Below are 14,313 nucleotides of genomic sequence, written 5' to 3'. Positions count from 1 at the left end.
TCACTAATCCGATGTATCACTCCAATTGATTAATTACTTCACGTTTGTTTAGAATGTTTGTAAACTTTATTTTCGCGTCACGTGTGATATTTTATATACACATTTGGAATATGTCAGTATGAGCAGTATGAATATGCTTGAAAACGGCTGCAACATCATAAACAAACTTCAGCAAACATTTGCAATCTGAGTTTGACCTTTGGTGCTATAAATGAGGGCAATGGAGTGGTGACTGACTCTCTCCAGTGCGCATGTCACATAAACCTATTGTGCATTTGCCTACTTATTTTTCAAACTCGGTTCTTTTATGGGATTTGGTAGGGTATTTATAACATATTTACTACACGTATAAATAGTTCTCCAAGTATGGCATGACCAATTTGATTATCATGTGGTTGGTTTTAATTTTTTTTTTAAACTGCCTCAGGCTACATGGAGAGAATCAGTCCATTGTCACAGCACTTTAAATGTTATGTGATTTAGCCAGTCATGAGATATCTTCTGTGCCCTCTACAGAACCCATAAACACATATCTGGGGATTTGGTTGTCATGCAGTTATCCCAAGGCAGTCCAACAGTGTGCCTTGATTTCATGGACATCACAGCAATAGCTGTGAGGAAGGCCTCACTGCAAATTCTGGATCCATCCAAGACCTGTCTGCGCCTAGTGCTATTTCCCAGACGAAGCACTTCCTTCTGTGTCACCTCCTTTGAGAACCAGACCCTAAAGTGAAAGGATAGCATGCATGCATACGGTGGCGGCCATTCTGCTGTATCACTTTCACCCATGAATGTATTCTGTGCTTTCAACTAGGAACTATTCAACTCTTTCAGATCAGTGGTTATAAGGAATCGGACAGAGAGGGAAATCTTAGGACATCATTTCCACAACATTTTCCTGTTACCTTGGTTTGACTGTGGCAATATCCTGTATATTATTCACAGCGACCAATAGTAATTTCATCGCAGCTGGTAAACCCTGCCTATATTTCCCCTCTGTGCCCATCTTTCCCCTCCCATTTTCTATGAATCTTTTATAGCCATCTCCTGTCCAGTATAGAGGAGGTACATCCTCCACAGCACAGCCTGTCAGCTGTGTTTTATTAGAGGGCTGAAATACTGCTGAATCAGAGGTTCCACCTCTCCTCCCTCTTTAACAATCAACTCTGTACGTGTGTATGCATGCATTCCTGTGTGTGTGTCTGTGTGTGCACGACTGCGTGTGTTCCGTTTTCAGAAATAATGCAACGTGTCATGCGTAACCTCCTTTAAGAGGGTAGCCGTACATGAGAATGACTGTAGCATGCAGTACAGCACCTGACTGGATCTCAACTAGTGTTGTAGGGAAGAATGCTGCCTATTGTGTTATCACACTGGTTTAGGTGCATCACAATCTAATTACTCTAATATGTCCCAGGTCAGGGTCTTAAATCACTCACACAGGCTAAGTGCACCTTCCTAAATCTGTCATTAAGAGAGAGGGAGTTTCTAAGAGTCCAAAGGCAATTTCTATGATTGGCTGGATGAGTCATTGCACTTATTGGCCCTGCCTTCAACGTCTCTCATTGGGTCGTGCAGTTTTACAGCTGCCTCTCATTGGGCCAGTAGGAGAGAGTGGGCCGGGTCTTACTCTTGTTCTCTGTGTTTGAGTGTCTGTGGATGGGTAAGACACTCTCTCTCCCATCCTGGGAGTAACTGCTTGTGTTAGTTCCTGTCTGTAGGCTGTGTGAGTGTGTGTTTGGGTGTGTGTGTGAGAGAGAGAAAGGGAGAGAGTAGCGTTTACGTTTCACCTCCCTGTCTCCCTGTTCCCTGTCCTTCCTCTCCTCTCTACTCCTCTCTCGTTCCCTCTCCTGGACTACCCCATTGGGACCTACCCAGACCCCTTCCCTGCCTGGACCCTCCACTCTCCATCCCTTTGACTCTCCTCATCTCTCCATCCCTCCCTCTCCCAGGTCAAGGTAAGCACCACTCTTTCCTATTCAGAATGGGACTTTATCTAGCTTCCTCTAATTTCCGACGTCTGATGAATTACGACCCTGGATAAGTTTACACCATATTGCAGTTTTCTAATCAATCTCAGGTCAGAGATATTCAAGACAGTTGGCATTGAATACAGCCCAGTGATCCTGAGAAGCTCTCTTCCCTTTTTCCTCCTTGGCTGCTGTTCAAAGACGCCTGCTTGCCGGGCCCTTCTCCCTCCATGCAGACCATGGCTCTGGTGAGTCTGTTCAGAGGGAGGCAGGGAGGGAGAGAAAGAAGCAGGGGATTAAAATCAGCCAGCAAGGCCACATGGATTTCATCTACCCAGACTAAGCTCAGTCTAAAAGAGGTCCCTTATCTCTCTCCTCTTTTTTGGTCTTTGAAACATGGGTATCCTGCTCTCTGGGCATGGCAGTCTCACCTCATTTGAAAGTTTAAAATAAAAAGTAAATTCATGCTCGGGTGTAGTGGTGGTTGTTTGTACCAGGCTTTTGTTGTTCTTTTAGGCTGTTGTTGTCATAGGCGTTTGACCTAATTAGCCCACAGATGCTCCAACAGTAGGTACAAAACAGTATCCCTACTTCCGCTCTTAGAAATGCTTTGTCTCCTGTACTGTGGAGGTTGTGGGAGCACCATTAGCTAGCAAATGGAATTATGTTGCACACAGGATAATTGCCTTACCAGATAGTGTAATTACCTGCTAAATTGAATCAAAGCCATGGCCTCACTGCATTCCCTTCTGTAAACAGGGTTTAGAGGGAAGGCATGCTGACTGGTACTGAGGATGGACAGGATGTGCTCTGCTGGCTGTCTGATTGGACTTCCTGTTTTGAATCTAGTTAGGAGGGAGGGCTGAGTGCGTTGATGTAGTCCCTCAAATAAATATTGTTCTGTAGACATACGACTGTGCTTTTACTAGCCAGTTAGAACCGGCACATTGAAACTACTGTGACCTGCATGTGATACCGGTTTGTTGGAGTCATCTTGACTAATTTCAAACATATATCAACTGGTGGTGATTATACAAATATTCTCATGGCATCTTGTTTTATTAGATGCATAGCTACTTGTACTAGAAACAAACAGAGTTAAATAAATGTTGACATTTTTTCCCCTTACAAGCTTCACACGTCTTTGTTAACAATCCAACGACTGTTGTTTGGAGTAAGAACACAAGGATGCGGTGTCTATGGCTTGAAAAGTCGAGAGACGAAGCGGTTCACCAATAGTGCTGTTTTTAACGTTGTATCCTTGACTTCTCAGTAACCCTCTGTCTGTACAGTAGGACAGCAGAGTTCAACAGACATTCAAGATCCAGAACCTGCCATTCAGGCAGTACTGTGTCTTATTGTTCCATTGTCAACCTCTCAATAGGATGGATTCATGTTTTTTTAACGAGTGTGGGAAATGCAACTCAATAATGTGACTTTTATTGAAATCGTAAGAGTAGTTCAATTGTCATAATAACTCTCTGAAGTGTGCAGGTGTTTGCAGTGGAGCCATATCATGTTGTAATCTATGTTCAGTATCTGCTCTATGCATCCATAGTACTGCAGCTCTGAAACATACCTGCTGTGTACATGCCTCAGGGTTTTGGCAGTTCCATTTACTCCCATATGGCTCTACAACAAGGAGCTGACATGAGCTGTTTTTATCAGGTGTAAGGAGGAAAACTGATGATGATGGCTTATAGAACTCAGGGCCCCAAATGGAACAGAAAACACAGCCATATGGAAATTGGAGGACATTTTGACAGATCTGACATGTAAGTGGTTGTGTGTGTGCGTGCTAGCACCTTCTTGTGTAAATGTGTATTGTCCTGTCAACAATAAGGAAGGAAGGACTTTACTTACCCCTTGATGGACGTTAGGGATGATACAATAGCTTCTCATTACCACACCTCTGTGTTCCATAGGCTCATTAGGTTGTATTCTATTCTAAGTCCTCCTGCACCCATTTGCACCATAACTTATAACAGGATGTAGTGTAAGTGATACTCCGGCCTGAGAGAGAAACCTGAGTCCTCTCTCTGTTCACTGGCCACACAGAGGAGAGTTATGACCTGGGAAATAGAGATATTTTTGTCTCAGAGAAAAACAATCTCTCTCTCTATCTCTCTCTGTTTGTCCTTCTCTCTCTTCCTCTCTCTTTCTCATCTCTCGATCTCTCTTTTTTTCTTTCTCTCTCTCTCTCTCTCTCTCTCTCTCTCTCTCTCTCTCTCTCTCTCTCTCTCTCTCTCTCTCTCCCTCCTTCCCTCCATAACCTGGTTTGACAACCATTAGTCAGTTTTATGATGTTGACGGGAGGATTATAGACGGCTCACTGTGAGCTCACTGTTTCCTTTAGACACATTTCCTCGTCTGCAGGTGCAGCACACGGAGTTGAAAGAGCAACTGATGATTGTCACTGCAGCTTCTTACAGTAAGCTGAGCCACTCTCAGAAAAGATGAGTACGAAGCACAGAATACTCAGGGGACGAGGATGTGTAAAATATCATTTGTCTTCATCCAATCGGTGATGCTGTTTTGTCATGTGTCTATGCAAGCATTGTCTGTCCCTGTTTGGTACACAAGCATTTCTGGAGAGAATGGATTGTCTGGCCGTCTCGGTTGACACGCACACGGCAAAGTTGTTGTTGAAACAACCTTGTGCAAACCATCTGCACTTCCAGGTTAGCTACAGTACATATTAACTATAGACACCTATAGATGTAGAAGAGGATCAGAGACGAAGGCAGACATCTCAGTACTCTCTTTGAGCTGTTGTATTTCTGCCTGTATTCTAGAATTAGCTGAGTAGACCGGAACAGGGCATTCGCCTCAGACTGACATGGAAATCATGTTATACACACTATTTAGTCTTATGGAACTCAGTCTCATTTCAAAGCATCGCATTTTTGGTTGATACCGCAGCCCTTGTGACTGTTGTTGTCAGAAAGCCCTGGAGGTTAAACAGTGTCAAGTTATACTGCAGCCCTTATGACTGTGTGGTTCACAGGGTAAAGTTACACATACTAACAGCCATAATTTCAGTACTTAAACCAACATGGTTATTATCATCACTAATATACTCTTACTAGTGGCCTTTACGGTGTTGATGTCAAAGCAACGTACAATTAGAGAGCAGGGATATTTCTCTCAGCAAGAGGTTGAAAGAGGGAGAAAATGGAGGGAGGAAATAAAGAGGTAGATGATTACTTTAAAGGGGCAATCCACAGTTGAAAAAATGATAATTATTTGATAATGATAATGTTACCACTTTCAAATTCATAGACAGAGATATAGATGCAAGGATCGACCAACCAAGATATCAACATTATAGTTATAAGCATGTTTTGAGGCTATGCACTGTTTGCTTACAAGTACAATGTTTACAAACATTGGAGTAAAACAAGTTTATATTTTGGGCTTCTGATGGAGTACGGTAGTTGAACTAAGCTCATAAGGAATCTATAAGTTATGTTATTCAAGAATCAATGGGTACATATCATACATTTATATGTCCAAAAATGTACAGTTGAAGTCAGAAGTTTACATACACCTTAGCCAAATACATTTAAACTCAGTTTTTCACAATTTCTGACATTTAATCCTAGTCAAAGGTCAGTTAGGATCACCACTTTATTTTAAGAATGTGAAATGTCAGAATAATAGTAGAGAGAATGATTTATTTCAGCTTTTATTTCTTTCATCACATTCCCAGTGGGTCAGAACACTCAATTAGTATTTGGTAGCATTGCCTTTAAATTGTTTAACTTGGGTCAAAGTGTCGGGTAGTCTTCCACAAGCTTCCCACAATAGGTTTGGTGAATTTTGGCCCATTCCTCCTGACAGAGCTGGTGTAACTGAGTCAGGTTTGTAGGACTCCTTGCTCGCACACGCTTTTTCAGTTCTGCCCACAAATGTTCTATAGGATTGAGGTCAGGGCTTTGTGATGGCCACTCCAATACCATGACTTTGTTGTCCTTAAGCCATTTTGCCACAACTTTGGAAGTATGCTTGGGGTCATTGTCCATTTGGAAGACCCATTTGCGACCAAGCTTTAACTTCCTGACTGATGTCTTGAGATGTTGCTTCAATATATCCACATAATTTTCTCTCCTCATGATGCCATCTATTTTTGTGAAGTGCACCAGTCCCTCCTGCTCCAAAGCACCCCCACAACATGATGCTGTCACCCCCGTGCTTCACGGTTGGGATGGTGTTCTTCGGCTTGCAAGCATCCCCCTTTTTCCTCCAAGCATAATGATGGTCATTATGACCAAACAGTTCTATTTTTGTTTCATGAGACCAGAGGACATTTCTCCAAAAAATATGATCCCCATGTGTAGTTGCAAGCCTTGGTCTGGCTTTTTTATGGCAGTTTTGGAGAAGTGGCTTCTTCCTTGCTGAGCGACCTTTCAGGTTATGTCGATATAGGACTCGTTTTACTGTAGATATAGATACTTTTGTACCTGTTTCCTCCAGCATCTTCACAAGGTCCTTTGCTGTTGTTCTGGGATTGATTTGCACTTTTCGCACCAAAGTACGTTCATCTCTAGGAGACAGAATGCGTCTCCTTCCTGAGCGGTATGACGGCTGCGTGGTCCCATGGTGTTTATACTTGTGTACTATTGTTTGTACAGATGAACGTGGTACCTTCAGTCGTTTGGAAATTGCTCCCAAGGATGAACCAGACTTGTGGAGGTCTACAATTATTTTTTTTGGCTGATTTCTTTTGATTTTCCCATGATGTCAAGCAAAGAGGCACTGAGTTTGAAGGTAGGCCTTGAAATACATCCACAGGTACACCTCCAATTGACTCAAATGATGTCAATTAGCCTATCAAAAGCTTCTAATGCCATGACATTTTTTTCTGGACTTTTCCAAGCTGTTTAAAGGCACAGTCAATTTAGTATGTGAACTTCTGACCCACTGGAATTGTAATACAGTGAATTATAAGTTAAATAATCTGTCTGTAAACAAGTGTTGGAAAGATTAGTTGTGTCATGCACAAAGTAGCAGTCCTAGTCCTAATCGACTTGCCAAAACTACAGTTCATTAACAAAAACGTTTGTGGAGTGGTTGAAAAACAACCGAGTTTTAATGACTCCAACCGAAGTGTATGTAAATCTCAAACACTTCAACTTTAGCAACTGCAGATTGCCCCTTTAAGGTGGTGAAAGTGGGAAGGGGCAGAAGACAGCACAGGACTTCCTTTTAGAAGTCATAAAATATGAAACAGTCTGATTCATCGTGGTAGGCTTTGCTAAGAAGCGTTCTGATGTAATAGCATATTGCATTCAGAGCATTTCTGTCCTCAGTCCAACCGTGAGTTGTATTTGAACACAGCGACCAACAGAGGGCACTGTTATCCTGTAGAAACAGCAGCCACAGCGGTAAAATGACTAGTTTCCTCTGGCAGGCCAAGCACATTGAACACACACGACTTGTCCTAAACCACCCTCAGAGTGGCAGGTTATCATTGCATTATGTGCCATTGATGTTGACGACATCCGCTGACCTCCCACTGTCTAGTCGACTATCTAATCAACATCTAGAGATCATCTATATTATGGTCAATTCTATCTAAAGCGTTTCAGCGGCAACAGGGGGTCCAATAGGGGAAATGAGAAATAATCATGGAAAAGCGGTTGATTGAGATAGTCAATGTTCAATCAAAACTCACATTTAACCCCTGCCTGCAAATGTTTGACTCTTTCTCTAGTCTCCGGGTGGATCTGAAGTAGAGAGGTGGAATCTTCCATGTTATTCTGGAATGTGGGATAAGACAGGGTCCCATGACATGGAGAAGAACAGCAAGGAGATTTCCTGGACCCCTCTTTGGTAAGAACAGCATGATCTTCTGACATTACCCATTAGGTTGATAATCAACACACACACACGCACACACACGCACACACACAAATACACACACACACACACACACACACACAAATACACGCATACACCTTTTCACACAATATAAGGAGGCTGTTATTTCCAGCAGCAGAAGAGAATGCTACTAATTTGAGTTTTTGTTGAGTTTACTAATGATGAAAGCCATTTATGCATACACTAATGGTGTAGGTCCACATATGGTGTTTGTTCTGCCTTTTAGCCAGGGGCGGACTGACCATCTGGCATTTCGGGCAAATGCCAGATGGGCTGGTCCAGTTTTAGCCCATTGGGCCTGTCTAACTTGGGTTTGTTGTGCAAAATTATCTTTATCTGAATAATATAGGGGGCCTCAAGGAATAAAATGGGCCGTTGAGGGGCCTCAAGAAAAAAAAAGGGCCTTCATGGGGGCCTCAAGGAAAACTATGGGCCAATATGTTAGAAATGCCAGAGCCGATTTCGGGCCCCAGTTTTATTATCTTTGACCTAGAAGTGGAGGCTTTCACCTACTGGAGAAATACTCAAAGATTAGATGTTCCATAACCTGTAGGTAGGTAGGAGTGGTTCTGAATGGATAGTTCATCACTTCTGCTCTTTTCCATAACCTGTAGGTACGTAGGAGTGGTTCTGAATGGATAGTTCATCACTTCTGCTCTTTTCCATAAGCTGTAGGTAGGTAGGAGTGGTTCTGAATTGATAGTTCATCACTTCTGCTCTTTTCCATAACCTGTAGGAAACACTATATATGGTCTATTCTTGGCATGTAGGTTTCTTACTTATGGTTGGCTTCTTACTTATGGTTGGCACAAATTGAGACATGGGGTAGGGGAATGGGTAGGTTATACTGTATGCAAATGTGGTACTGTAGTTGCTGTAGTATTTACTGTAGTGATTTTGCTGAATTTTATTTATTTATTTATTTATTTTACCTTTATTTAACCAGGTAGGCAAGTTGAGAACAAGTTCTCATTTACAATTGCGACCTGGCCAAGATAAAGCAAAGCAGTTCGACAGATAAAACGACACAGAGTTACACATGGAGTAAAAACAAACATACAGTCAATAATGCAGTATAAACAAGTCTATATACAATGTGAGCAAATGAGGTGAGAAGGGAGGTAAAGGCAAAAAAGGCCATGATGGCAAAGTAAATACAATATAGCAAGTAAAATACTGGAATGGTAGTTTTGCAATGGAAGAATGTGCAAAGTAGAAATAAAAATAATGGGGTGCAAAGGAGCAAAATAAATAAATAAATAAAAATTAAATACAGTTGGGAAAGAGGTAGTTGTTTGGACTAAATTATAGGTGGGCTATGTACAGGTGCAGTAATCTGTGAGCTGCACTGACAGTTGGTGCTTAAAGCTAGTGAGGGAGATAAGTGTTTCCAGTTTCAGAGATTTTTGTAGTTCGTTCCAGTCGTTGGCAGCAGAGAACTGGAAGGAGAGGCGGCCAAAGAAAGAATTGGTTTTGGGGGAGACTAGAGAGATATACCTGCTGGAGCGTGTGCTACAGGTGGAAGATGCTATGGTGACCAGCGAGCTGAGATAAGGGGGGACTTTACCTAGCAGGGTCTTGTAGATGACATGGAGCCAGTGGGTTTGGCGACGAGTATGAAGCGAGGGCCAGCCAACGAGAGCGTACAGGTCACAATGGTGGGTAGTATATGGGGCTTTGGTGATAAAACGGATTGCACTGTGATAGACTGCATCCAATTTGTTGAGTAGGGTATTGGAGGCTATTTTGTAAATGACATCGCCAAAGTCGAGGATTGGTAGGATGGTCAGTTTTACAAGGGTATGTTTGGCAGCATGAGTGAAGGATGCTTTGTTGCGAAATAGGAAGCCAATTCTAGATTTAACTTTGGATTGGAGATGTTTGATATGGGTCTGGAAGGAGAGTTTACGGTCTAACCAGACACCTAAGTATTTGTAGTTGTCCACGTATTCTAAGTCAGAGCCGTCCAGAGTAGTGATGTTGGACAGGCGGGTAGGTGCAGGTAGCGATCGGTTGAAGAGCATGCATTTAGTTTTACTTGTATTTAAGAGCAATTGGAGGCCACGGAAGGAGAGTTGTATGGCATTGAAGCTTGCCTGGAGGGTTGTTAACACAGTGTCCAAAGAAGGGCCGGAAGTATACAGAATGGTGTCGTCTGCGTAGAGGTGGATCAGGGACTCACCAGCAGCAAGAGCGACCTCATTGATGTATACAGAGAAGAGAGTCGGTCCAAGAATTGAACCCTGTGGCACCCCCATAGAGACTGCCAGAGGTCCGGACAGCAGACCCTCCGATTTGACACACTGAACTCTATCAGAGAAGTAGTTGGTGAACCAGGCGAGGCAATCATTTGAGAAACCAAGGCTGTCGAGTCTGCCGATGAGGATATGGTGATTGACAGAGTCGAAAGCCTTGGCCAGATCAATGAATACGGCTGCACAGTAATGTTTCTTATCGATGGCGGTTAAGATATCGTTTAGGACCTTGAGCGTGGCTGAGGTGCACCCATGACCAGCTCTGAAACCAGATTGCATAGCAGAGAAGGTATGGTGAGATTCGAAATGGTCGGTAATCTGTTTGTTGACTTGGCTTTCGAAGACCTTAGAAAGGCACGGTAGGATAGATATAGGTCTGTAGCAGTTTGGGTCAAGAGTGTCCCCCCCTTTGAAGAGGGGGATGACCGCAGCTGCTTTCCAATCTTTGGGAATCTCAGATGACACGAAAGAGAGGTTGAACAGGCTAGTAATAGGGGTGGCAACAATTTCGGCAGATAATTTTAGAAAGAAAGGGTCCAGATTGTCTAGCCCGGCTGATTTGTAGGGGTCCAGATTTTGCAGCTCTTTCAGAACATCAGCTGAATGGATTTGGGAGAAGGAGAAATGGGGAAGGCTTGGGCGAGTTGCTGTTGGGGGTGCAGTGCTGTTGTCCGGGGTAGGAGTAGCCAGGTGGAAAGCATGGCCAGCCGTAGAAAAATGCTTATTGAAATTCTCAATTATGGTGGATTTATCAGTGGTGACAGTGTTTCCTATCTTCAGTGCAGTGGGCAGCTGGGAGGAGGTGTTCTTATTCTCCATGGACTTTACAGTGTCCCAGAACTTTTTTGAGTTAGTGTTGCAGGAAGCAAATTTCTGCTTGAAAAAGCTAGCCTTGGCTTTTCTAACTGCCTGTGTATAATGGTTTCTAGCTTCCCTGAACAGCTGCATATCACGGGGGCTGTTCGATGCTAATGCAGAACGCCATAGGATGTTTTTGTGTTGGTTAAGGGCAGTCAGGTCTGGGGAGAACCAAGGGCTATATCTGTTCCTGGTTCTAAATTTCTTGAATGGGGCATGTTTATTTAAGATGGTTAGGAAGGCATTTAAAAAAAAATATCCAGGCATCCTCTACTGAGATCAATATCCTTCCAGGATACCCCGGCCAGGTCGATTAGAAAGGCCTGCTCGCAGAAGTGTTTCAGGGAGCGTTTTACAGTGATGAGTGGAGGTCGTTTGACCGCTGACCCATTACGGATGCAGGCAATGAGGCAGTGATCGCTGAGATCTTGGTTGAAGACAGCAGAGGTGTATTTAGAGGGGAAGTTGGTTAGGATGATATCTATGAGGGTGCCCGTGTTTAAGGCTTTGGGGAGGTACCTGGTAGGTTCATTGATAATTTGTGTGAGATTGAGGGCATCAAGTTTAGATTGTAAGATGGCTGGGGTGTTAAGCATGTTCCAGTTTAGGTCGCCTAGCAGCACGAACTCTGAAGATAGATGGGGGGCAATCAGTTCACATATGGTGTCCAGAGCACAGATGGGGGCAGAGGGTGGTCTATAGCAGGCGGCAACGGTGAGAGACTTGTTTTTAGAGAGGTGTATTTTTAAAAGTAGAAGTTCAAATTGTTTGGGTACAGACCTGGATAGTAGGACAGAACTCTGCAGGCTATCTTTGCAGTAGATTGCAACACCGCCCCCTTTGGCAGTTCTATCTTGTCTGAAAATGTTGTAGTTTGGAATTAAAATGTCTGAATTTTTGGTGGTCTTCCTAAGCCAGGATTCAGACACAGCTAGAACATCCGGGTTGGCAGAGTGTGCTAAAGCAGTGAATAGAACAAACTTAGGGAGGAGGCTTCTAATGTTAACATGCATGAAACCAAGGCTATTACGGTTACAGAAGTCGTCAAAAGAGAGCGCCTGGGGAATAGGAGTGGAGCTAGGCACTGCAGGGCCTGGATTCACCTCTACATCGCCAGAGGAACATAGGAGGAGTAGAATAAGGGTACGGCTAAAAGCTATGAGAATTGGTCGTCTAGAACATCTGGAACATAGAGTAAAAGGAGGTTTCTGGGGGCGATAAAATAGCATCAAGGTATAATGTACAGACAAATGTATGGTAGGATGTGAATACAGTGGAGGTAAACTTAGGTATTGAGTGATGAAGAGAGAGATATTGTCTCTAGAAACATCGTTGAAACCAGGAGATGTCATTGCATGTGTGGGTGGTGGAACTAATAGGTTGGATAAGGTATAGTGAGCAGGACTAGAGGCTCTACAGTGAAATAAGCCAATAAACACTAACCAGAACAGCAATGGACAAGACATATTGACATTAAGGAGAGGCATGCTTAGTCGAGTGATCAAAAGGGTCCGGTGAGTGGAGAGGTTGGTTGGTGATTTAGACAGCTAGCCAGGGCATCGGTAGCAAGCTAGCATAGGATGGAGGTCTGTTGTTAGCCACCTCCTGCGTTCCGTCAGTAGATCAGTGGGGTTCCGTGTGGTAGAGGGGATCAATCCAAATCACACAACAACAACAAAAATAAAAACAATAGATATAGTTATAGAGGCCCAAGAAGAAAACATAACAACAATAATAAAAAATTTAAAAATTGTCCGATTGTCTATTCAGATAGCAGCCGGTAAGACAGCTAACGGTTAGCAGGCCGCAGATGGGCGTTCAGGCAACGTCGCGACGGAGGAGCCAGCCGAATAACTCCTTCGGGTAGATAACGTCGGCAGTCCAGTTGTGAAGGCCCGGTGGGGCTCCGCGAAGGCAGAAAAACGGGTCCGGATAGGTGACCGCAGCCCAGGTGTGATTGATGGAACTCAGGAGTGATTGACGGAGCTTGCTAGCTCCGGAACAACTGATGTTTGCTCCGGAATCGACGAATATAGTATACTGTAGTATTTACTATAGTATTCTATGATGTACTACAACATGATATAGTAATACTACACATGATCGAGGCATACTTCAGTGTGTGGTATAGTATTCTACAGTATACTACAGATTACTACAAAATTATATAGTAAGTACTGTAGTACCCCTTTCTAGTAAACTGAAGCATTTTTTCATGTGGGCTGAAATTATTTATTTTACAGTATGCTCTATTTTACAGTACTGCGTTTCAGTCATGAATATTCACATTTTTCTGTAATAAAAAAAAAAGTGGTAACAGTTTGAAATGTATTCCTAATGGTTCTTGTGTTTTCCTCCTCTCTCTAGAATGGGTTGATGCTGGTCCTGCTGGAGCTGATAATCTGAATTTGTCTGTCAGCCACCTAGCTCCCCCTCCTCCAAACACAACCACTGCCCATGTCCTGATCCCAGTGGTCCAGCTTGTCTGTGGTAAGTCCCTCCCTCCCTCCCCTGCCCTCCCTCCCCTGCCCTCCCTCCCCTGCCCTCCCTACCCTGCCCTCCCTCCCCTGCCCTCCCTCCCTCCCCTGCCCTCCCTCCCCTGCCCTCCCTCCCTCCCCTGCCCTCCCTCCCCTGCCCTGCCCTCCCTCCCCTGCCCTCCCTCCCCTGCCCTCCCTCCCCTGCCCTCCCTCCCCTGCCCTCCCTTCCTTGCCCTACCCTCGCCTCTTTAGTTTTTTTTCTATTAAAAGCACATTAAGTCTATGCTTAACTAAAGATGCCCAGTGCAGTCCATAGGCCTACACCCGAGGCCTACACCCAAGCTGCTGCAGAATTTAATGTGTAGTGCCAGGGTTGCAAAGGGCCATCTCTGAGGGTCTGGTGACTTTCTTTGCCTCTCGCCTCTGTCTGTTTGTTGTGCCACTGTCAACACACACACACACACACACACACACACACACACACACACACGCACACACACACACACACACACACACACACACACACACACACACACACACACACACACACACACACACACACACACACACACACACACACACACACACACACACACACACACACACACACACACACACACACACACGTGGGGCTAAGGCCACTCTCCCTCTGACACCCTGGGTATCTTGTGTCCTTTGTCACCACAACTGGCAGCTTTAGCTTACAGCCAGTCAGTGCAGGAGTGTGCAAGTGCAGGCATTTGTGTGTCATTTCTTGTGCATTTGGTGTCTGTGTGTGTGGTCTGTAGCCTACTTGTCAGGGATAAAAATGTGTCCTAGTCTCCAAGCTTTAAGTGCTCACTGTGCCACACAAGTGGGTGGTGAATGGTG

The 14,313-nt window shown here is 44.0% G+C and overlaps 1 protein-coding gene across 21 annotated transcripts in view; it reads left to right on the top strand.

Annotated features, from left to right (window-relative positions):
* Positions 1-1,725: 1,725 nt before the first annotated feature.
* Positions 1,726-14,313, top strand: part of LOC109887845 (poly(rC)-binding protein 3-like) — a 36,115-nt gene continuing 23,527 nt past the window's right edge. For 7 of the 21 annotated variants that reach the window (XM_031792807.1, XM_031792806.1, XM_031792800.1 and 4 more), the window contains exons 1-3: positions 1,728-1,958; positions 7,687-7,805; positions 13,334-13,456. The gene's annotated coding sequence lies outside the window, so the exon portion shown is untranslated. Of the gene's footprint in view, positions 1,959-2,062; positions 2,219-3,609; positions 3,746-7,686; positions 7,806-13,333; positions 13,457-14,313 lie in introns of those variants that run through there. The other 14 variants (XM_031792804.1, XM_031792803.1, XM_031792797.1 and 11 more) reach the window with 9 other exon arrangements.

The sequence above is a fragment of the Oncorhynchus kisutch genome, linkage group LG16 (genome assembly GCF_002021735.2).
Source record: "Oncorhynchus kisutch isolate 150728-3 linkage group LG16, Okis_V2, whole genome shotgun sequence".
Classification (NCBI taxonomy): Eukaryota; Metazoa; Chordata; class Actinopteri; order Salmoniformes; family Salmonidae; genus Oncorhynchus; species Oncorhynchus kisutch.
The sequence above is the reverse complement of the archived record's forward strand: the minus strand, read 5'-3'. Positions and strand labels throughout refer to the sequence as shown.